At 44.7% G+C, this 23,244-nt stretch overlaps 2 non-coding genes and 2 pseudogenes across 2 annotated transcripts; all 4 read right to left on the bottom strand.

Annotated features, from left to right (window-relative positions):
- Positions 1 to 14,967: 14,967 nt before the first annotated feature.
- Positions 14,968 to 15,040, bottom strand: LOC147971989 (small nucleolar RNA Z267). Its single transcript, XR_015606906.1, has one exon. It is a non-coding gene; the product is annotated as a small nucleolar RNA Z267 (small nucleolar RNA).
- Positions 15,041 to 15,109: 69 nt separating this feature from the next.
- LOC147971988 (small nucleolar RNA snoR122) lies at positions 15,110 to 15,187 on the bottom strand. The gene has a single exon (XR_015606942.1). It is a non-coding gene; the product is annotated as a small nucleolar RNA snoR122 (small nucleolar RNA).
- A 55-nt stretch (positions 15,188 to 15,242) lies between these two features.
- LOC147971987 (small nucleolar RNA R44/J54/Z268 family) lies at positions 15,243 to 15,330 on the bottom strand (annotated as a pseudogene).
- Positions 15,331 to 15,464: 134 nt separating this feature from the next.
- Positions 15,465 to 15,553, bottom strand: LOC125511862 (small nucleolar RNA R44/J54/Z268 family; annotated as a pseudogene).
- Positions 15,554 to 23,244: the final 7,691 nt, after the last annotated feature.

The following is a 23,244-nucleotide window of genomic DNA, read 5'->3' as shown; positions in this document are numbered from 1 at the left end:
TCAGTACATTGAATGTACTGGCAAATTCACACCATAGGATAATGATGAATAATAACTATCACTACATGCATATTTGGCTCGTGGAAAAGCTCTATGGGTATAATGTTTTTGCGAAAAGCCAATTTTTCCCTACTACAAAGGAATATATTTTATTTAACTACAAGGTTGGTTGATAATTATTGAGAAGGTTCTCCAACTCAATCCCAAAATAATAATCATTAACCCAAATCAAAATAATAATTAAAGTGTTGAGATCAACATGAATATCCAAAGACCAGAGACTCAAAGTTGTCCATAACCGGGGACACGGCTAACCATGATTAGATTGTACACTCTGCAGAGGTTTGCGCACTTTTCCCCACAAGACTCGATCGTCTCCGTTGGATTTCTCGCACTGCATGGTGTTTGAGAAACGGATGACCGAGACACGGTCTTTCAGAAACATTAACTCTCTACTCCGAGCAGACCATACCAAACCTACAATCCTCTACCTGCTAATCCACCTCTTCAAGAGCTTCATGTAACCTACTCAACTATGCTAGAGCCCATAATAGCTTGTGGCTGCACACGGAAGTTTCTAGCATGAATAATCTTATGATCCCTTTGAGCCTGCGTGGCGGACTGTAGGATGATCACACGGTATATCCCCGGGATCTCCTAGGACAACACTGTATTTCCCCAGGTGTTCGGGCAATTCCACTGGTATATCCCCAGGGTGCCCCTAGCAATCCACCCAGATGTGTAGTTGACAATAATCTCTCACATCTTTCATGAAAAACACTCAAACCCAATCCACGTCTACGAGCATAGCATGGCAATAATAGCATAACGTAAAAGTAACTCCCAAGCTTTGAATGCAGGGCAATAGGTTCTTACCTCATCAACTACTTCCCAATACCCACGTGTTATCAATTCCTAACCATGCAATGTTTGAGGATGAAACTAATGCATAAAAACTGGGTATGAAAGGGATATGATCAAAGTGTGAACTTGCCTGCAATGTTGGTGAAGATGATTTGCACTCATAACTCTTGATAGTTCTACTCGTCACACTCCGGTCAATCTATCGTAGGCAAGCAATAGTAACCACACATAAGCAATCACTCAAAAGATCGGGAAGAACGAAGAAGACAGTTCGGAAAACATCAAAACCAAGAAAATAACTCTTGCAACATAAAACAATTTCTAACAGTACCAAAATTATGTGAATTTGGCCTTATCAGAAAGTTTAGGTCAAGAGCTTCGATTTGCAAAAAAAAATCAACTAAATCAGAGTTACGAAACTCAAGTTATGTTCAAAGGAAGTTTGAATATGAATCTGAACAAAATTCAAAATTTGAAAATTTCAAAAAGTTGACGTGACAGGTTGACTGGATAGGTGAAAACAAGACGAAACTATAGGCGCTGGTTTCATCTAATTTGGATGAACGAGTAAAATGTTATGGCTATTTGAAAAATCAAGGCCAAGCTGTTTTACGGAAGAAAAATAGCTACGGCTAAGGTCTAATATATAAATACGTAGACTAATTGATAATCTAATTATTATATCGTATTAGTCTAAAAATAATAAACTACGGAAGTATAAAAAAACAAAGAAAGATACCTGAGAAAAGATGACTTCAGAGAGAGGAGACAATTCCCAAAAGTTGCGCCGGAGAGGAGAAAATATTTTTTTTAAAAGAATCTAGTCAAACCAAAATATTGATAACCCGAATCGGATGATTTTTGGAGGCTCTATAGGTCTATATTTATTGGTGGAAAAGAGGCTTAGGGATTAAAGGCTAAGCAATGTGGGACTAAACCTATACGTACGCAGATGAAATTTGAAAAAGATCGCATGGGCTAAAAGTTCGGCCCGGCAACGCACGTACACTGGCGCGACAATTTTTTTTTCAAAGGAAGAAAGAAAAGAAAATCTGGAAAGAAAAGGCTGGCTGGGCCTGACCCACTTAGGAAAAAAATGAGGCGCCTGCTGCCACTATGCTACGCGTGTAGGCGATAAATAAATATGGGCCCCACATACAGTTTTTTTAATATAAACAGAAGGAAAACCGAATAAAGAACATAACATAAAATTTTATATAGGCATATTATATATCAAAATTTTCAGAAAAAGATTTCCTACAAGTTAAACATTTTATGGCTACAAGTTAAAATTTTCAGAAAAAGATTTCCTACAATTTGGATGAACGAGTAAAATGTTATGGCTATTTGAAAAATCAAGGCCAAGCTGTTTTACGGAAGAAAAATAGCTACGACTAAGGTCTAATATATAAATACGTAGACTAATTGATAATCTAATTATTCTACCATATTAGTCTAAAAATAATAAACTACGAAAGTATAAAAAAACAAAGAAATATACTTTTATAAGGCAGAGAAAAGATGACTTCGGAGAGAGGAGATAATTCCCAAAAGTCGTGCCGGAGAGGAGAAAATATTTTTCTTTAAAAAATCTAGTCAAACTAAAATATTGATTTAAGCCGAATCAGATGATTTTTGGAGGCTCTATGGGTCTATATTTATTGGGTTTTTTTTAGACAAATATATATTTATTGGTGGAAAAGAGGCTTAGGGGTCAAAGGCTAGCCAATGTAGGACTAAAGCTATACGTACGGAGATGAAATTTGAAAAAGATCGCATGGGCTAAAAGTTCGGCCCGGCCACGCGTGTACACTGGCGTGACAGTTTTTTTTCAAAGGAAGAAAGAAAAGAAAATCTAGAAAGAAAAGGCTGGCTGGGCCTGGCCCACTTAGGAAAAAATGAGGCGCCTGCTGCCACTATGCTACGCGTGTAGGCGATAAATAAATATGGGCCGCACGTACAGATTTTTTTAATATGAACAGAAGGAAAACCGAATAAAGAAAATAAAGTAAAATTCTATATAGGCATATTATATATCAAAATTTTCGTAAAAAGATTTCTACAAGATGAACATTTTTATGATGCCAAATAAAATTCACACAAAATCAGATAATTCAAAGAGTGCTACTGGTCTAATAAAATCCAATAAAAATCATTTTAAAAATACAAAAATTAATTCAAATTTATTTATCTCCAATTTTCTTATGTAGGGAATCATGTTACCTATTTTCCGTATATTTTATATTTGGAGAAAAATAATTTGAAACCCAAATAACTCCAAATTGAAAATAATTACAAAAGGATTTTAATTTGATCCTTTGAAATTTCCAACTCATATTTCATCTGTTTTGAAGAAGTCATTTTATCTTCTCTCATGAAAATCATTGAGTTGCATGAAGTTTATGAATTGAAATATTTCCAAATGAAATTCAAATATTTTCAAACACCCTTTCATTTAATTAAATGGAAGAAGTCATATCATCTTTGGCCAAGGGTTTTGTATTTGAAAAGAATTTGAATTCATGGAGATCAAAATGCAAAATGAAAGTTTGGGAAAGTCATTTTATTCCCTCTCATTTAACTTTTAAATAGATACGGATTTCACTCAACTTCACTCAAGCAATCATACAACCAAGCAAAACTATCTATTTATTATAACATTCCAAAATTTAGAATTTTGGGATGTTACAACTGGTTCTCGCTTATTTACTTTCCCGCTGCTACTGTTACAACCACTACAAAATACCAAAAACATTACTTTTGCTGTCTTTACTTTTGTTACCATTACCACCACTATCATATTACTTTGCTACTAAACACTTTGCTGCAGATACTAAGTTTCCAGGTGTGGTTGAATTGACAACTCAGCTGCTAATACTTGAGAATATTCTTTGGCTCCCCTTGTGTCGAATCAACAAATTTGGGTTGAATACTCTACCCTCGAAAATTGTTGCGATCCCCTATACTTGTGGGTTATCACAAATCTTGGAACATTATTTTTATGATACAATGGATTTGTACAAGGGGATAATTATTATTTTTGAAAAGTTTCTGTAATCAAGGGTCACAAAGTTTCCATGGGCATGAATAAAGTTCAAGGCTAGCTCCCACTTTAACAATGCTCGCCTTTCTTACTTTCGCTTTTTTTTGAAAAAGTTTTAGGTTCCTTTCTTTATTTTTTTGTTTTTAAACTTTATAAAAGCACACAACAGAAATAAATGACTCTCTAAAACTTCCGGGTTGTTTCCCTGGCAGTGCTTTCTTTAAAGCCATTAAGCTAGGCATATAGTGCTCAAGTAATGGATCCACCCGGATCCCAAGGTATATCAAAGCCAATTTTAATTAACAATGATTTGTGATTTAGTAGTGAGCACAAAGTAACATATATCATGCAACAACGAAGTATAATTCTCTTCCTATGCATCGGCATGTCATAAAAGAACAATTGATGCATACATAGTAAAGGTCAATGCATAGTATAAAATGTTTCTTGCAATTTTATCATATTGGAAACATGGAGAGGCAGAGATGTAGTTCCTCTCTCATAATAATTGCAAGTAGGAGCAGCAAGCACATGCATATTATATCTATCAAAATCATCATGTGTAGTAGTAAAACGCAACCCATCAATATAATCCTTAATAAGGGCAAACTTCTCTGATATAGTGTAGTCGGGAGATTTCAAAAAGATAATAGGACTATCATGTGTGGGTGCAATAGCAACAATTTCATGTTTAACATAAGGAACTATAGCAAGTTCATCTCCATAAGCATAATTCATATTGGCATTTTGGCCACAAGCATAGCAAGCATCATCAAAAAGGGATATTTCAAAAGAATCAATGGGATTATAACAATCATCATAGTATTCATCCTTCGGTAAATTCAAAGGGAAATTAAACAATGTATGGGATAAAGAGTTACTATCATTAGATGGTGGGAACGTGTGATCAATCCGCTCTTCCTTCTTTTGTTCTTCGATCTCCTCCTCATCTTTTTCATCCAATGAGCTCACAGTGTCATTAATTTCTTCTTCCATAGACTCCTGCAAAATATTAGTCTCTTCTTGGACAGCGGAGGAGTCCTCAATATATGGTTTAATATAAGGATTAGAAGCATAATTATCATAGCAATGTTTAAGTATGGCCAAATTTTCAGATTTGTAGAGAGTAGTATCACACTCTTCAATAAAAGAAGCAATTTCACAAGTACCCATAAAAGCAACAAATTCTTCAATTTGTTGAACATCATAGTAATTATAAACACCCTTAGTATACCAAGATACGATTCCATTATCACTAAACTCACATTGGTAAGGAAGGTGTTTCTTAGGGTCTTTAGAACAACAAGTACAATCATATACTTCACATAAATTCCAAGCATAGCACAGCAAACGATGAATTTGATCCAATAAAAGTTTCCCTTTTTCAGATGTGCGGTGTCGCACATAACAAGCATGCTCATCTAAAGGTTTGCCCTCAACTAAGCTAGTTGGGGTTTCAGCCCGAGCACATAGGGATCGAAGATGATCCAAGTAAAAAGCTTCAGTAGTGTGATAGATTTTGAGTGGTTTTTTCAACCATTGGTTCAGTAGGTACCACTATTTTTTTTGGTATTTTGCGTTTCCTACCCATAACTAAAGATAGAAAACAAGAGCACAAAATAAAAACTACTTAGTGATAAAGCAAACAAGCACACACGAGAATATTCACCCCACGCTATAACTCCCCTGCAACGGCGCTAGAAAAAGGTCTTGATAACCCACAAGTATAGGGGATCAATTGTAGCCTCTTTCGATAAGTAAGAGTGTTGAAGCCAACAAGGAGCTAAAGGTAGAATAAATATTCCCTCAAGTTCTATCGACCACCGATACAACTCTACGCACGCTTGACGTTCGCTTTACCTAGAACAAGTATGAAACTAGAAGTACTTCGTAGGTGTTGTGGGATAGGTTTGCAAGAATATAAAGAGCATGTAAATAAGAACTATGGGATGTTTTAGGTAAAGAAGCAATAAAGTTAGTATAGCGAGTGTGGAAAAGTGGTGGTAGGAGTTGTGGAATTGTCCCTAAGCAATTGACTACTTTACTAGACCGATAGCAAGTTTTATGTTGGAGAGGCCACTGCTAGCATGTCATCCCTGACCTCGAATTCTATGCACTTATGATTGGAACTATTAGCAAGCATCTGCAACTACTAACGTTCATTAAGGTAAAACTCAACCATAGCATTAAGATATATTGGTCCCCCTTCAATCCCGTATGCATCAATTTCTATGCTAGGTTGAAGCTTCTGTCACTCTTACCCTCTGATACGTCTCCAACGTATCTATAATTTTTTATTGCTCCATGCTATGTTATCTACTGTTTTGGGCAATATTGGGCTTTATTATACACTTTTATATTATTTTTGGGACTAACCTATTAACCGGAGGCCCAGCCCAGATTTGCTGTTTTTTGCCTATTTCAGTGTTTCGAAGAAAAGGAATATCAAACGGAGTCGAAACGGAACGAAATCAACTGGAGAAGTTATTTTTGGAAGGAAAGCTACCGGATGGACTTGGACCCCACGTGAGCTAAGGGAGGTGCTCACGAGGGTGGGGGGCACGCCCACCCCCTAAGGCGCGCCCCCCTACCTCGTGGGGCCCCCGAAGCTCCACCGACGTACTCCCTGCACCCATATATACCTACGTATCCTAAAACTTCCAGAATAGAGATTAGATCGGGAGTTCCGCCGCCGCAAGCCTCTCTAGCCACCAAAAACCTCTCGGGAGCCCGTTCCGGCACCCTGCCGGAGGGGGGAACCCTCACCGGTGGCCTAGGATAAAACTTCTGATGAAATTCCAATTTCAATCGGTTGTAGTTCCATGATCCCATATCATCACATAGCCTAAACCATGTCAATGCCTCTCCCTTCAAAGATAAAGGGAAGACCTTCTTCTTGATAACATCCTCGAGCATACCTGCAAGGTTAAATAATCCACAAACTTCATCCACATAGATTAGGTGCAAATCAGGATGTAATGTTCCATCACCTATGAAAGGATTAGCTAGCAGTTTCTCTATCATACCCGAAGGAATTTCAAAGTAAACATTTTCAGTAGGTTCAGTAGGTTGAGGAGCAACTCTTTGCTCTACTAGTCGGGGTGAAGATACCCCGAACAAGCCCCTCAGAGGATTACTTTCCATAGTAACAGGTGACAGTAAATTTCAGCACACTATATAAATTTTTCCTTACCAAATTCCACCTACCAAAGGCGCATTCACTCCCCGGCAACGGTGCCAGAAAAGAGTCTTGATGACCCACAAGTATAGGGGATCTATCATAGCCTTTCGATAAGTAAGAGTGTCGAACCCAACGAGGAGCAGAAGAAAATGACAAGCGGTTTTCAGTAAGGTATTCTCTGCAAGCACTGAAATTATCGGTAACAGATAGTTTTGTGATAAGGTAATTTGTAACGGGTAACAAGTAATGAAAGTAAATAAGGTGCAGAAAGATGGCTCAATCCTTTTTGTAGCAAAGGACAAGCCTGGACAAACTCTTATATAGAGAAAAGCGCTCCTGAGGACACATGGGAATTATCGTCAAGCTAGTTTTCATCACGCTCATATGATTCGTGTTTGTTACTTTGATAATTTGGTATGTGGGTGGACCGGTGCTTGGGTGCTGCCCTTTCTTGGACAAACATCCCACTTATGATTAACCCCTATTGCAAGCATCCACAACTACAAAAAAAGTATTAAGGTAAACCTAACCATAGTATGAAACATATGGATCCAAATCAGCCCCTTACGAAGCAACTCATAAACTAGGGTTTAAGCTTCTGCCACTCTAGCAACCCATCATCTACTTATTATTTCCCAATGCCTTCCTCTAGGCCCAAATAATGGTGAAGTGTCTTGTAGTCGACGTTCACATAACACCACTAGAGGAGAGACAACATACATCTCATCAAAATATCTAACGAATATCAAATTCACATGACTACTTATAGCAAGACTTCTCACATGCATGTCCTCAGGAACAAACGTAACTACTCACAAATCATATTCATGTTCATAATCAGAGGGGTATCAATATGCATAAAGGATCTGAACATATGATCTTCCACCAAATAAACCAACTAGCATCAACTACAAGGAGTAATCAACACTACTAGCAACCCACAGGTACCAACCTAAGGCTTTGGGACAAAGATTGGATACAAGAGATGAACGGTTTTAGAGGAGATGGTGCTAGTGAAGATGTTGATGGAGATTGACCCCCTCCCGATGAGAGGATTGTTGGTGATGACGATGGCGATGATTTCCCCCTCCCAGAGGGAAGTTTCCCCGCCACAACAGCTCTGCCGGAGCCCTAGATTGGTTCCGCCAAGGTTCTGCCTCGTGGTGGCGGAGTTTCTTCCCGAAAGCTTGCTTATGATTTTTTTTCCAGGGTAAAAGACCTCATATAGCAGAAGATGGGCACCGGAGGCCTGCCAGGGGACCCACACGGCAGGGGGGCGCGCCCAGGGGGGTAGGGCGTGCCCCCACCCTCGTGGCCAGGGTGTGGGCCCCTCTGGTGGATTCTTTCGCCAGTATTTTTATTAATTCCAAAAATAACTTCCGTGAAGTTTCAGAACTTTTGGAGTTGTGTAGAATAGGTCTCTAATATTTGCTCCTTTTCCAGCCCAGAATTCCAGCTGCCGGCATTCTCCCTCTTCATGTAAACCTTGTAAAATAAGAGAGAATAGGCATAAGTATTGTGACATAACGTGTAATAACAACCCATAATGCAATAAATATCGGTATAAAAGCATGATGCAAAATGGACGTATCAGTCCATGGCCTCCATGGCGGCGGAGGGGCGAGAGCCCCTCCGAAGATTGGATCTCTCTCTCTCTCTGTTTCCTTCTGTTTCTGCGTTCCCCGATTCTGCCCTTTCACCGTTTCTTAAATTCCCGGAGATCCGAAATTCCGATTGGGCTGAAATTTGGACATATTTTTTATATGGATATTGGCTTTCTAGCGGCGAAAGAAGGGCACCAACCGCCTTACAGAGTGGCCACGAGGGCCCAGGGTGCGCCCTACCCCCTAGGGCCCGCCCCTCACCCTCGTGGGCCCCTCGAGCATCGTCTCTCATTGATTCTAGTTCCCAAAATTCACATATATTTCAAAAAAATCTCCGTAAGTTTTTATCTCGTTTGGACTCCGTTTGATATGGATTTTCTGCGAAACAAAAAACATGCAACAAACAGGAACTGGCACTGGGCACTGGATCAATATGTTAGTCCCAAAAATAGTGTAAAAAATTGCCAAAAGTATGTAAAAGTTGTAGAATATTGGCATGGAACAATCAAAAATTATAGATACGACGGAGACGTATCAGCTGGCCCCGACCGGTCTAACCGCCATGCAAAGTCCACCTCTCCTCTGATGCTCAGCGAGTTCCATACTGCATTGGCTCTACCACATTTAAACAACACATGCGCTATATCCTCCGCCCAGGCATTATAGATCGGGCATTCTGAATTTGAGCCGATGTGGCAGTTTACCAAGACGTTGTCGGAATAGCATTATGCAGGCACCTCCAAACAAAATTTTTAATCTTCCCCGGAAGCTTCAACTCCATTGCTTGCGCCAAATAGGATGGAAAGAGGAGCTATTCCGATTTGTACCATGATTCTCAGCGGCAACATACTATTCCCACTGTTTGTAGTACGCTGAACTTACAGAAAATCTACCATTTTCCGTCAAATGCCAAGCCACAAAAGCTCCTGTCTCTTGATGGAAAATTGGAATTTGCAATATTCTCTCCGCTTCTATTTCAAGAAGCTCTCTCGAATTAGCATCTCGTCCCACTTACCCATAGTTGGGTTGATTAGATTACACACTTTGGTCAAGAGTTGGCTACCTCGCCTAGTTATAACCTTCCTTGTGGCACTATTTGGTATCCAACAATCATTCTAGATGTTGATCTTTGCTCCATCTCCCACTCTCCAGATACATCCTTTCTTGAATGTTTGGATGCCTGACCAAATACATCACCACACATAGGATGACCCTTTTTTCAATTCATAGTTTAACAAGTCACCACTCGAATAGTATCTTGCTCTCAATACTCTTGCATAGGGTGAATCATAATTTTCAATCAGCTTCCAACATTGCTTAGCTAGCATTGCTAGATTAAAACTATGCACATCTCTGAACCCCATACCACCTCTCTTTTGGCACACACATTTTCCACCACGCAAACCGATGCATCCTTCGCTAGTTCTCCTCATCACCCCACCAATATTGTGACATTGCATCAGTGATCCCCTTGCAGATTTTTTTGGTGAATTTGAAAACACCCATCGCATATGTTGGGATGGCTTGGGCCACCGGTTTCAACAAAGCTTCCTTACCCTCCATAAGAGAGGGCTCTTTCCTTCCATCCATTGACCATTGCCAGAATTATTTCAATGATATGTTTGAAACAATCAACCCTGTCTAGCCCAATCATGGAAGGTAGTCCTAGGTATTTTTTTGAGAGGGATTCCGTCATTATATTCAAGGTCTGACGTACTTGAGCCTTCACTTCCACATCCATATTTGGACTAAAAAATTGAGCACTTGGCCACGCTTAGCATTTGCCCGGATACCGCACTATAGTCGTCCAATACCCGTTTAAGAGATGTAGCATTTGCAGAATCCGCTCTCATTAGGATAAGAGAATCGTTAGTGAATGGTAAATGGGGAATTGTTGGGGAATCTTGACACACCTAAACACCATTTAATGCACCCACTGACTCTTCATGAGCAATGAAAGTCGATAAACCTTCGTCACAAAATAGGAAGAGGTAGGGTGATAGGGGATCTCCTTGCCTCAACCCTCTGGTCGGTGAAAAAGGAAGGGTCTCATTTGAACTAAAGCGTACCTTGTACGCCACTGATCTAACACATGACATTAATAATTGGATCCATCTAGGATCAAAACCAAGCTTCCCAAGAATAGCCTCCAGAAAAACCCATTCAACACGGTTGTAAGCTTTGTGCATATCCAATTTAACAGCACAAGTCCCAAAATTTCCTTTTGTTCCTTTTTTCATTGTGTGTAAGCACTTATATGCCGCTATAACATTGCCAGTGATGATACGTCTAGGAACAAAAGCACTTTGAGTCTCACTTATAATGTCAGGGAGTAGTAACTTTAGTCTCATTGCCAACATCTTTAAGATTACCTTTACACCACGTTGCATAAACTGATGGGCCTAAATTCTGAAATCTTCTCTGGATTATCCACTTTTGGAATGAGTACAATCATTGTGGAATTCCACCCATTCGGAATGACTTCTGTATTAACAGCCTCAAGCACTTCCTTCACCAAATCTCCTCCAAGGACCGACCAGAATTCTTGTAGAAGATGGCATGTAGACCGTCTGGATCCGGAGCCTTCAAATCACCTATACTGAATAATACTTTTTTGACTTCATCCTCAGTAAGGAGCAAGCAGAGACTCATTCATGTAGCTTGTAACACCGTTTTTTACTTTATTTAAAACATCCTCGTTCGATACATTAATTTTTGAAGAGAAAAGATTCTAAAAGTATTCGCTAAGCTACTCATCGACTCATTATCTTCTCTCCAAACTCCTTATTCATCCAACAGTTTCCTGATATGATTCATCTTCTTACGAGTTGCTGCAAAATTGTTAAACAAATTGGTATTCCTAGCGCCAAACTTCAGCCAATTCGCACGACTCCCATGTACCCAATAAATTTCGCCCATTTCCAAGTTTTCCTCTATTTCAATGAGTAGTTATTGCTGCCTATTTGCCACCTCTTCAGTGAGGGGGTCCAACCGCAGCTATTCCAACTCAACCTTGAGCTCAGGCAGCGATGAGGCGCCTTCAAGATCTCTCTATCCTAGTCATGCCTTTAGGATCTCCCTATCTCAGTCATGCATGGCTGCATGAACAACTATCGTACGCGCTGACAAAGATGTCGCAGGATTCGTGTGCTCCCATGCATCTGTTACTAGCTACATAATATTCCCCTGCACTAGCCACCTTGCCTCAAATTTCTTCACATACACGCGCTTCTGGTCACCTGGCACATCGCCCTCTATGTCCACAAAGACCAGTCCATGGTCAGATTTTATGTGTGCTGCATTAACCACCTTAGCATGCGGAAAGAGATCATGAAATTGCCCATTACACATAGCCTTATCAAGATATTCACATAACCTCCTCCTTCGCCAAGTGAATTGATCTCCTGAGGACCCCATATCTTCCAACTCACATATTACTAAAGCATCTCCGAATCTCTCCATCATACTCATCGGCCGTGGCGCCCCTCCCTCCTTTTCATGAGAATATAATCTCATTAAAATCACCTGCAACTAGCCACAGTACACGAATCTACAGATAGAGAGTACTGAGATAGACAGGTGCTTATCTTCCAACTTTGGCTCCCCATAGAAGCTTGTAAATCTCCACGTCTCCCCCGACAAGCTACCCACTAGCACATCAATGAAATTTTTCCTCTTGTCCTTGGATGGTAATCGGGTTATGCCAAAACATGAGCAAGCCACCGCTTGCGCCTGCACTCTCATGAACTTTCACCATGTCCATCTTAAGTTTTTACCTCAACTTTTCTGTCTTAACTGTGTTCAGACAGGAAAACCACATCTGTCCCCCATTACTTCTGGATGTCACCATAGTTCCAGCACAACGACAATTCAAAAGGAATGGATCCAACATTATGTTACTATCGAAATTAGAGATCCTTTTCTTTTAATCTATTAAAGAGTATTTAAGTTCTTTAAGTGCTTGGAAGGTTTGTTTTAAACTCTTTAGAAATAGCTACAATAGCGCCTAAAGGCCCAAAATGCGTTAGTAAATGGTAAAATGAAGAAAAATGCAACATAAAGCTACAATAGCGTCTAAGGGCCTAAAAATTTCTCAAATAGGAATTCTTGGATTCCATTCTTTTATCACATTCGGATGTTTTGAATTCTTGAATAAACCAATTCAAGAACAGTTGGATGCCGACAAAATCATCAAAGAGTGGTATTCTTTATTTTGATTCAACAAAGTGCTCTTACCTCAACAAGGGGAGCACCGGCCTTTTCTTTTAGAAATAGCTACAATAGGGCCTAAGGGCCCAACATTGGGATGCTTCTGGATGTTGGCTAAGTGATTCAATCTTCGCCTTGGAATAAAAAGAATTGATATTGGATCTTGTGGCAAATGTGTTGCTAAAATTCTTCCTTCATCCATTTCATATGCCAAGGTAGGTAACAAAACTGACTATTTGTGTGATAAAATCTTTCAGTTAACTTGATATTTCTTAAGAAATAAAATTGACAAATCGAATTTGGTGATTATTTTCTTCTTCAAGAGATCCTGTGGGAAAAGTGTTGCTAAATTTCTTCCTTCATCCATTTCATATGCCGTGTAGGGCAAATGGAAACAAAACCCTTTTCCTGCTCTTGAGAATTTTTTTCCATTGAACATAGCCCCAATTTTTCCTTTTTTTATTCCTTAGAATCTTTTTTTGTCTTTCTAGCGGTATGAAACAGCCAACTAATTATCTTATCTGCTAAAATGAATATCTCCAAAAATATTTGGAGTCCCGTATGGCTTTTTTTCTCTTCACTCGGACCAGTCCACGTAGTTGACTTCTTGTATTTTTTTTGTGTGTGTATCCACTCCAATAATACTATTGTCAAATCTCGCCAAGATATGAAGTTCTTGAAGAATGAAAAAAAACCTCCAATAAATTCTTTTGTTCCTCAATGTTGAATCAAACCCTCTATTTTTAAGATGGAATCTTCCTCTGGGATAGTCCTGGCCATAGGAAGCCGAACCCGGTTGACCTGGCCCGACGCTACTCTTAGGTCGGGCTCGGGCCCACCATTTTTGCGCCCGGCAGGCTTTTACATACTCAGCCCAGGCACAATTGCCCAGCCAGGCCCAGGCCTAGGTTTTTTGCCTCCGGCTTGGCTAGGCCCAACCCAAAGCCCGGCCCAGCCAAAGGTTTGGCCAGGTATACTCTGGGATCTCGTATTCGCCGTATGAATCTTCTTCTGAGTCTTCCTCTAGAGTACCATATTTTTCCTCTGTGCTTTCCCCAAGGCTGCCATATCCGTCTTCTGAGGAGTTCTATTGCCGACTATGAGGTGTATCCTGTGATCGACGACAAAGAAACTCCCCGTCAACAAAACAATGAGAGGTCTATAGATCCAAGCTTTGCATCAATGATTAACAAAACATGGCGCCCAAGGACAACAAATAGATCCCAACAAATAGATCAATGACAAAACTCTCAGTCAGCAGAGCCGCCAAAGGACAGCAAACCAAGAAGGGAACACCTCGTCAGGACATCATACAGCCACCAACCGATTCCCACTATATAACACGATGCTTCAGATTGATGATCATTAATTGACGGTTCCACTATATAACATAGAACAGTCGATTACAGTATCTTAGTCTTCACAATGTGTCCTTGAACATTTTCAACGTTACAACACTGCAGGCTGAAACTACCGCTACTGGACCTAACAAAGACAGCGCTGGAGAGGCACTCACGCAATGAAGCTGGGCAGCCCAGGGATGTAGGCAAACTGCAGCTGGTCGTCTACAGAGGCGGATCCCGGGTCAAAAAGAACAGTCGGCTCAGAAAGCCCAGGGATGTAAGCAAGATGTCTGTATTAGGATCTCTATTATTTTTGCTTTAGTTTAGCATATTTTTCATTTTCTTAGGCCTGCGCGAGGATTGCAGTCCTGGTCGTTCTGCTCAAGCGACAGCAGAAAAACTGCGCTGAGGGAGGCAGAGACACAAAGACAACGGCAGGGTCAATAGAAAGGGTATAGCCATCAGAGATATGGGGAGCAAAATCCTGGGAAAATTGTGGAAGTACAGATGAACACTGTGAAGCCATAGATAATCTGAGTGCCGAGGAATTCCATGAACCTAGTTACCAATTATTTTAATAGTAATTAACAGGTGAACAGCTCCCAATTTTTAGGTGTTTTAAGTACCAGGACCAGTATATTCGTTGATCTCCTAAATCAAGAGCAAGATCCAAACTAGGTAAAAAGGGTAAAATAGATTGAGTGATAAACAATGGATTGGATGCAAAAGCCTCAGATTGTAGGTTCTTTTCATAGCTGAAGCTGCAAAGTATATTTAACACCATCACAGGCAGTTCGCCCCAATCCACGAATCAAAAAAACCAGAAAATAGAAATCAGAATAATAGCCATTAACTTGGAAGTAGCTGCCTCAGTGGTTGTGACAATGTGTTTGATCGTCATGGAACAATCCGATAATACGTGCATTTTTATGCATCATCGGCAGCCAATCAAATCCCATGAAAAAACGAATCAAAAACTCGAATCGACTTGGAAAACAGAAACATCAGAGAGATTCCCATTAGACTTGGTATATCATAACCATTAGATGGTTCTGATGTCCCTGTCTGATTGTCATCACCTGCTTCACGGATTCCCATCCAAGCTCTGAACTGCCTCGAACGAGAAAGAGGATTCGAAAGAATACGAGCAAACCCAAAAGAGCAGATCTGAAAGAAACAACTATAGCAACTCAAACATATCTATCTGGCTTGGGAAATCGAAAACATCAGAGAGATTCCCATTATAGACGTAGTCTGTCATAACCCCGAAGGGTTCTGATGTCCCTGTCTTGCTATCATCACTTGCTTCCATGGATCCCCAACCAAGAACTCGTCAAACTACTAAACCAGCAAGGAAGAAAGGGAAGATTTGGACGAAGCAATACGGGGAGAAGCAAATCGAAAACTCGAGCTCAAGAAACAAACCGAAGGCAGCGGGCGGTGGGGGCTGGGCGATGCTTCCTGATCCCTACGGCTGGTGTATATATAGGTGCCGCGGAACATCTAGGGTTTTCGAACGTGGGCCTGCTGGGCTATGTATCTTAAGCACTTGGCCTATTAAGTTATCGTAGTGGGCTGTTATGCGACCGAACTATGTCGGCTCGGTTTATCACGACTACTCTTTTCCTTTCAACCTTTACTAAAAAAAAAACTCTTTTCGTCTCTGTTTGACTCTCTTTTTTCCTTGCTTGACCATAAAAAATGTAGGTCTCTGTTTGACTCTCCCTGTTTCTTTGCTTGACCATATTTTTAATAGGTAGGACCGTGGGAATAAAAAACAACAATTTCTATTCCTAATAGAGCAGTTGGTAAATTGCGTCCAGGTTTTCTTTCGTCCCACCACCTTCATTCGGGTTTTTTTTCGTCCTCCTTCCACCTCCCTCGCACCCAAGAACGATGCCCCCTCGCGCGAGAAAAAGAAACAGATGATGACCGCCCTCGTGAAAAAGAACCGTACGACGACCCCTCACACGAAGAAAAAACGGACGGTCTCTCCCCGCGCCTAGGAGCTCGATCTGGATCTCGGCGACGGCTCTCCTCTCTCTCTCTCTCTCTTCCCTCATCGACGCATCCCCCGGAGCCCTCCCCACCTCCTCCCATTTCTTTTTTTTGAACAACAAAAGGCGCACTAGGCGCCAAACTTTATTATTTCAGCTCAGAAACACCGTACAGCATGAATTACAAAGCCCTGAAATTGAAAAGTAGAGAGAAGAGAAACTACAAGGCAAGTCATATTCCGATGAGCTGAAGCGAAACAACATATATCAGGTTCTACCACTGATGTTAGAACCTGGTGAGCTACATTGTGTGCAATACCATTGATCTCCCTAGAGATGTGAAACACCTGGGACTGAAGATCTTTGGAGTAGCAGAAGAAGTCAGCCAGAATTTTCCTTATAGTCCAAGGAGTAGTAGATTCCTTAATCTTTCTGCTAGCCGCCCATGACGCCAAAGACAGATTGTCAGTGAGGAAAGTGGGCTGAGAAATGCATAGCTGTTTGGCCACTCTAGCCACCAAAAGAAGCGCCAAAGTTTCAGCTTGTAAAGGTGTATCTGTGATAACAGTAGAAGCTTGGATCTGCACATTGACCTCCAATTGGACTTGTGGTAAAGAGAGGTAAATTCCAATTCCAGTAGCAACAGATCCTTGAGTCAAGCCTGGAATTTTTTTGCATCTAAATGCTGCATCAGAGTATACTTTTGGTCCTGTAACTTGAAGATCAGACTTAATCACTTTCCCCTGCATAGGAATCTGATTAGTAAGAGGTAAAACACCGACCATCTCATTGGATTTGAGCTGAGAAGAAATATGTATAGAATCATCGAGTTCATTACACAGGGCTATGGCAGCAGTGTTAATATGATAAGGAAGAGATTTTTTTCCTACTAAATAAATAATCATTCCTAGCTTTCCAAAGACACCACATAAAGTTGAGAATGTTGGGTAGAGAAGCATGAGGATGATTCATATTAATCAGAGCAAGGAAAATACTGTGAATATTAGGGTTACTTTGAACTAAAATATCCATTCTAATGCACCAAGGATTCAGAAACCAAGCAGCTCTAGCAAAATCACAAAGAAAAAAATAAATGCATCTCATCCTCAAGCTTACCGCATCTGCTACAAAGTTGAGATATGTGCACGGAGAAGCGGCCAGCTCTCAAACCTGTGGGAAGAGCTTTTCTAAGAAGCCTCCAAGCAAAAGTTTTTACCCTGGGAATCATCATCTTTTGTTTCCAGACCTCATTTAGAAGATTCTTGACCTGCAAAGAAACCTGAGAAGGTGCAAATCTAGGATTGGCATGAATATCCTGCAAACACAGCTTATAAGTAGATTTAGAAGTACAAATACCATTAGGGGTAAGGTCCCAACACAGAATATCTGGACCGTCCTCTTGAATAATATCAGTCTGCATAATAGTAGAAGCAAGAGGTTGTTGGAAAAGAGAGTAAATAAGGGTAGAATTCCATTCTTTCCTATCAGGAACCCAAAGATCTTTAACAAGAGAAGGGTAACTATATCCTGAAGGTTGAATAATAAGATGATCATAAATAGCATTCCGATGCGAGCACCAAGGGGTACTCCATATAGAAATATTACCTTGAGTAATCTGATAAAAAGAATGAGCTTTGAGTTTGGGCAGTATTTTGAGAATGGAGGACCAAAAAGCTGATTTTGGATTAGAAGGGCTAGCAGTCCAGATGGAAGAATCATGGAAGTATTTGGACTTAAGAACAAGATGGAGATGGGAAGAAGAATCTTTCGCTATACGCCAAGCAGCTGCAAGCATCAGGCCTTCATTAATGGCTTGTAAGTTCCTAATACCAAGGCCACCCTCTTTTTTAGAATAACAAGTATCCTTCCAAGCTCTAAGACACAAGCTTTTGCTCGAATTATGCTCTCTAATACTTGTCCACCAAAAGTTCCTAATAATAGCAGTGAGTTTGGCTATGAACTTCTTAGGAAATAAAATATTAGCCATATAGTAAACAGGAATACCAGAAAAAACTGATCTAATCAATTCAAGCCTAGCTGCATGAGAGAGCAAGTTGGCCTTATAAGCAGGAAGCTTATTCATGAATTTATCCAAAACAAAATTGTAGGCCGAGTTCGACTCGCCTCAGGCCACCATGTACACGGAGGCGGAAGCCAAGGAAGCACGAGAAGACGGTGTTGACCTGCTGGAAGAGGGCTGGCTGTTAGCTCTCAGTCGGTCCGCCATCTATCAGCAGGGTCTGCGTCGCTACCACAGCCGGAAGGTCAAGCCAAGATCTTTCCAAGAGGGCGTCTTGTGCTCCAGCTGATCCAGCGAACAGCCGGCCAGCACAAGCTCTCGGCCCCTTGGGAGGGCCCCTTCATCATCAGCAGAGCTTTAGGCAACGACTCCTACTACCTAATTGACGCGCAGAAGCCGAAGGCACGCAAGAGAGACGATTCCGGCAAGGAGTCGGACCGACCGTGGAACGCCAATCTCCCCGAAGATTTTATAGTTAAAAAGCAGTACATAGCACGCTACCTTTTGTACTAAGTACGAGACAAGGGGTGCCCCGAGGAGTACTCGGGAACTACCCTCTTTTATCTATGGAAGATGAGTATCATGCATACGATTATGTTGCTACACTTGCCTTCCTCGTCCGGCACCGGGTTCGACCAGTCGGCCCGGGGACTCGCCACCTCAAGTTATATCTGAAGTTCCACCTGCAGCCAGACAAGTAGTGTGCCGGCACCCAAGCCCCCTCTTGCTAAAAGTCGCAGATCGAAGAAACGACTGTCCGACTGGCAAGAGCCAAGGGCAGGAAAGGATGCCCATGCGAAAAACGGCTAAGGACTAACGAACTTATATAACATGAGCCAGCCTCCCACCCCGCCAGCCGACTACCAGAGCAGTCGGCTGGCCGGCTTCCCGTTCACCTTGCTGCAAATCTGAAAAAGCTCAAGTACTTGCCTTCCCAAAAGCACCAAGTCCTTCTCCAGCCACAGACTGCAGAGCAGCTGTCCGGCTGGGAAGGCGATGGCCAAGGGAAGGCGGCAAAGGAAAAAGCCAAAGGATAAAAAGCAAACATAAACGGAAGCCAAACACATGCATAATATTTACAGAAAAGACCTTCGAAAGGCCAGCATTCAACATAGTCTGAATACACCCCCAGTGGGTGGAACTGCGCAAATTTAAAAGATTGTTCAAAGAAGTAACAAGCAGGAAAGCTAGGATGGCGGATCAAGCCAGGGGAACAACAGGTGAGTTGGGTAGGTTGGCGGAGTCGGCGGTGTCGGCTGGAGGAGTGACCGGCTGGCGAGTCTCGGCATCGTTGTTGGAAGCACGATCAAGCTGAGGCGGGCTGGTCGCTTCATCATCCGGCGCAGCGTCTTCGTCATCCTCTCACTCTTCCTCTTCGCCCTCATCACTGGAGGCAATCTCCTCCGCCGAGTCCTCACCTTCGGCCGGGTTCAGCCCGAACCACTCCTCCGGCTGAGCGGCGCCGGCGTCATCCACCTTAGGAGCAAAGGCGCTGGTATCGGTATACTCGGCGATCGTCGAGGCGCGCTGGATGATAGCCGGCCGCACCGCCTCCAGCTCCTCGTCAGCCTCCTGCCGCCAGGTGCTCAGCTGGTCCAAGTTCAGCCCAGGATACCAAGCCCGGACGAACTCCGGAGCCCGCCCAGCGGCGGAGCGGGCCGCTGATGCCTTCCAAGCCTCGAAGCGGCCGACTGCGACCTCCAGCCAGTCGGTGGTCCGACTTGGGGTGCGCGGAATCACCTCGCCAGGCCAGAGGGCGACCAGCACTTGCACTCTGACGTGCTGAAGACGGCGGAGCATATGATGGGCCGGCTGCAGGCGGGCTTGAAGCCCCAGAAGCTGCTCCTCAAGTGACCGGCTGGCATTCGGCGCAATCTCGGCCCCCGCCTGCCGTCGCGCGACGCGGTAGGCCTCGATGTCTTGGGTGGCGGCGGCTGAGTAGCCGGGGAAGTAATCTGCACAAAGAGGAAACGAGTGACACAAAATCAAAAAATGAATCAGATAGTAGAAGGCAGGCAAGGAAGCAAAGAAGAAGGCGGCCTACCATCAATCAAGTCTTCAACCCCGCTGTAGCCTTGGCTCAGCGCCTGCCTCATCTCGGCCCAGTTTGTCGCCTCAGTCTCGTACTCGGCTTTGAGGGCGGCCTCGTTGTCCTGCGCCGCCTTCAGGGCCGCCTTGTGGCTCTCCTCCTGGTCGGCCAGCTTCTTGGCCAGGTGGTCACGCTCTTGAGCCAGGGCGGTGCACTCGGCCTCCTTGGCACAAAGGGCGGTCTGGGCTCCGCTCAGCTGGCTCCTCAAGTCAGCATTGGCCCCTGCAATATAAAGAAAGAAGTCGTCAGGAAAAGATCCGACCCGACTACTCGGTAGTCGGCCTGAATCTTGGGGACTACACCTAGTGGGTGCGCTGACGCACCCCCACTTAAAAGAAAAACGAAGCGCTTACTCCGGCTCTCAGTCAGATCGGTGGCTTTCTGATTCAACTCCTGGGCCTGGGAGTTGAAGGCGGCCGCGCGGAGGTTGTGGTACTCCTGCAGAGAAGACAAGGGACGTGAGTAAGAACAAGATGGTAATCAAGCTTTCCAATAAGTTCCAAGCCCCCTGCTCAGCAGCCGGCTCGAAACTCGGAGACTACACCCAGTGGGTGCGCTGACGCGCCCCCATGGAAGAAATTAAAAGCAATCAAAGGAGTAGGAGGACTCACCCGAATAACCGACCGCGTCGTGAGAAACTCCTGGGTGTACTGCTTCTGCGCGGTGGCTTGGGCCTGAAGCCGGTTCCGGACGTCCTGCGCCGCCACATTCAGCACGGCTGTCCCGCCGCCCGGCATCCACCCGGGCGAGCTGTCGCTGGCCGCTTCTAGGTCCTGGGCCGATGAGCCGGCATCCATGGTCTTCTGCGCGTCCGGCGCTGAAGTCGCCTTCCCCGCGCGTCGGCGAAGCGATGACGAGATCACAAGATCCCCTCCCACGGTCGGCTCGCCCCAAGCCGGCTGCGCTGGCGGCACTTCAGGCCGACCTCCTCGGCCCGCTCCAGTCGGCAGTGATGGCGCCGCCTCCCTCTCCATCTCCGGCTGGCCGCGGCCGGCCTCCTCCAGCGGGGGCACAGGGGTGTCGGGAGCCGCGACGTGGAGGGGAATGACGAACTGCGGAGGCTGGTTCTGTGGGGCCTCCGCCTCCCTCTCCACATCTGCGGCCTCCGCTTGGGCCTTGGCGGCCGCGACGGCTCGCGCCTCCGCCGACTTCTGCTCCGCCTCCTGAGCCGCCCTCCGCTCCTCCGCCTCCCGCTCCTCCCGCGCTTTCCGCGCGTTCCGCTCCGTCGCCTCTAGGAGGTCGGCGCGGGGATCTACCCGGCGCGAGCTTGAAGACCCTCCTACGGCTCCGACTATGGAGGCGGCCGGGACTCGCCCAAGGGAAAGAGGGGCCTTGTTTGATAAATTGAGAAAAAGGGTTTGGAAAAACATCAACCGAAGAAGAAGAAAAAAGAAAGGCATGAGAACAGCGACACTTACGCTGAGACCGCCTGCGGCTGCTTCACCACCTTGCGGAAGCGGGCTGCCTTCGCGGCCGCCTCATCGCGCTTGGTCGCCGCGGCGGTGCTCTTGGGCTTCTTCGGCCGACTGCCGAAGTGGGTCGACGCGGTCGGCCCGGCGGATGGGCCCGCACCATGGTGATCGGCCGCCGGTCGGCGGCGCATGATGACTTCGGCCTCGTCATCATCTGGCCAGTCCTCGAAGCCGGCCCCGAGCCCGGACCCGCCTGCGTCGCCACCTTCCCCCACGACGTCGTCTTCCATGGCGGCCGCCCCTAGGTCTGGGTCGTCTACATCGTCCATAGTACGGTTGGGGAGGAACTGGCGTTCCACCCCTGCGGCCCCAGCTGCTGGCGGAATCATGGGGTTCTGCCAAAGAAAGGCCGGCTGGTCATGAGTTGGCCACCATGAACTCGGCAACAAGAAAAGATAAAGAGGAAGAGAAACTTACCACCGGCGGAGGATTGGCGCGAGAGTACAGCACCTTGCCATACTGCCACTCCTCGGTGAGCTTGTAGTTGGAAATGTAGTTCACCATATAAGACACCTCGGCGTGAGGCATCTCCTTGGTGCTTAGTCGGCACGGGTCGAAGTGGCCGCTCATCTGGCAGATCATATGAGGTCGGCCCTGGAGCGGGAGCACCCAGCGCTCCACGAAGGCAGCCACCAGGTCGGCCCCGGACAGACCCTCCGACTGGATCATCACCCGGAGCCGGGCAACAGAGGCGGACCCGCCCGGAGACAGCGACCTGGACCGGAAGGACCATGAAGGTTGCCTCCCAGCCGGCGGGCCGGCTATGTAAGCCGGCAGGTTGACGAAGTCGCCTTGCGGAGCAATATTCTTCACATAAAAGTAGGACTTCTGCCAGAGCTTCACCGACTGGATCAGCGGGACCTGGACCGGAAACGGGTTGTTGTCGCTCGCCCTCCGCATGGCGATGAAGGCACCGCATGAGGTGGGCACGCCCGCGACAACGGTGCCGAGCTTGCACTGAAAGAACTCTCCCCACAGTTTAAGAGTGGGGAGGACGCCAGGAAAACCCTCGCACAGGGTGACGAAGGCCGACAGCAGCATCACCGTGTTGGGAGTGAGGTGATGTGGCTGGAGATGATAAAATTCAAGGAACGAGCGGAGGAACCCGCTCGCCGGCAGGCCGAAGCCACGCAGGTAGTGCGAGCAGAAGATTACCCGCTCGTCCTCTTCCGGCGCCGGCGAGATTTCCCTCTCCGGCGCGAGGCGGACCCACACGAGATCCGCGCCCGGCAGCCGCCACGTCCGACGGAGGAAGTCGTCGTGGACGTTGGAGCCGTCCCAGGAGCTCGACAACGCCTTGGGTACGGCGCGGCGGTGAGAAAGGTGCGGCGAAAGGAGGGTGCACAACCCAACTGCGACGAAGCGACGGCGAGCCAAGAAGATTGGCAGGAAGGCCGAGCGGCGACAGGTAGCTGTCATGAC

Source organism: Triticum urartu, chromosome 5A (genome assembly GCF_056163025.1).
Source record: "Triticum urartu cultivar PI428250 chromosome 5A, HENAU_Tu73, whole genome shotgun sequence".
Taxonomy (NCBI): domain Eukaryota; kingdom Viridiplantae; phylum Streptophyta; class Magnoliopsida; order Poales; family Poaceae; genus Triticum; species Triticum urartu.
This window is presented reverse-complemented; position numbering and strand designations above follow the sequence as displayed.